Here is a 1,851-nt window from a genome sequence, read left to right on the forward strand (position 1 = left end):
AGGAGCCAGGGACTACCAGGTTGCCTAAGGAGAGGTGAACTGGCCAAGTGCAGAAATGGAGCTGGTTAAAACTCCTGTAATCAAGAACAGAAGTCAGATCAGAGTTCCAGTCTTCTCTATTCATAAGTGTAGAGGTACCATTACTTAAGAACATGGGAGCATCTCAGTTGACTGGAAACTCTCTTCTAGAACCCCTGCTGAATTGTTCTCCACCAACTCTCTCTGCTTTCCTTCTTGTTAGAATGATTGTACTAAAGATAATATGGAGCTTCAGTGGCCTCTTCAGGAAACTTAAGATCTCCTGACAGGGCATGGCTTTTCTACCCCTCCTATTGCAATCACAATTCCTTTATCCTTGTACCACCCTTGACCATCCCATCAACTCCCCTGAATCCTTCAACGTGTCCGCTCCAAATCTTTGCCTTCTCTATCCCCCCATCTACGCTGCTGGACTTTTGACTTCCCTCTTCAGCCCCCCAGTCACTTGAATTTTAGTTCCTCTGCCCTCAGTGGGAATTTTGAAGGGTCTCTGGACCTCCAAAAGCAAATTTCTGAGGTTGGAAAGAGAAAGACAGAAAAAGGGCTATTAATAATTGGAAAAAGAAAATTGAGTCCACAGCCTCCATCAGATTATATATTAGGGCAAATGAAAAATCTTAAATGTCTCCCCTACAGATATTGGTAAAAAGCATTAGACCTCATATTGAGTAGGTGAAGTTAAATTGTTCCATCTGTCAGAAACACACTTTAGATAAAAATATAAAGCAGAGTAAAGAGGGGTAATGTATTCAATTAAACCAGTGAGTTTTGTCTTGGCATCTTTAACTCATGGCTAAAATTTTAGAATGAAAGCTATAAGATTTTGCTTTGTGTCTGTCTGTATGTTTATGTATGTCTAAACATGTATGTTATATACACATAACATTTTCTTACCTCTGGATGGTATTATCAAATTAATTTATAATATCTGTTAAAGGAGTTCTATTCAATTTGGCTTAGAGATGAATGAGCACTTGTATAAATTAAATACTCATTAAACTCCTAGAAATACAGAAACTAATTCAAATTCACATGACTTGGGTAAATCTTTGGTAAATAAGATTAGTTTAATATGTTGATTTAATAAGAACAGTATGTCTTTTGAGTTTTCAGTATTATACGTGAGTATACATTTTTATTCTACTTAGGTTTAGTGGTCAAATAATGTAAAAATAATTAACAGAGAAGCAACTCGAAATGATGGCTAGTTATGTTTGTTCTCATAGTATGTCTGCTTAGAAACAGTTTCCAAAATCCTTTTGGTGGCTTGCAACCTTAGAGTTATGTAATAAATATTCATTAAGAATTTCTAAGTAGGATAAACTATTGAAACACACACTACTAAGCATCAGTTTGAGTCTATACACTTTTAGCTTTCTATCTTTATATGATATAGACAGATCAAATACATTTGAATCTGTTAATGAAAAATTATACTGTGAGAAAGCATATGCCTTTAAAAATAGTGAAATAATATATTAATAAATTTGCTAGCCTGTTGCAGAATACTTTTATGTGACAGACAATTCACCATGTATCCTTCCCAGTTTTGTCTGTAAAAGGAGGTTACTGATGGTTAAAAAATATAATCAACATATGGAAATAAAACTACTAGAAACAATAAAGGTGAAGAGAAACAATTCGGTATGCAAAATATGCAAGAAAAATGGGATGTGTTTTTGATTAAAAAAGGTATGAGGTAAGCAGAAGGTGTTTTTGTTAAATGAAACACAAGTTGTTTTATTCTAAAATACAATGGCTCATTGTTCCAGAATAAGAAAGAAGAAAATATAGGAGAAAGCAAATCTTTAA

The sequence above is a fragment of the Mandrillus leucophaeus genome, unplaced genomic scaffold (genome assembly GCF_000951045.1).
Source record: "Mandrillus leucophaeus isolate KB7577 unplaced genomic scaffold, Mleu.le_1.0 Scaffold293, whole genome shotgun sequence".
Classification (NCBI taxonomy): Eukaryota; Metazoa; Chordata; class Mammalia; order Primates; family Cercopithecidae; genus Mandrillus; species Mandrillus leucophaeus.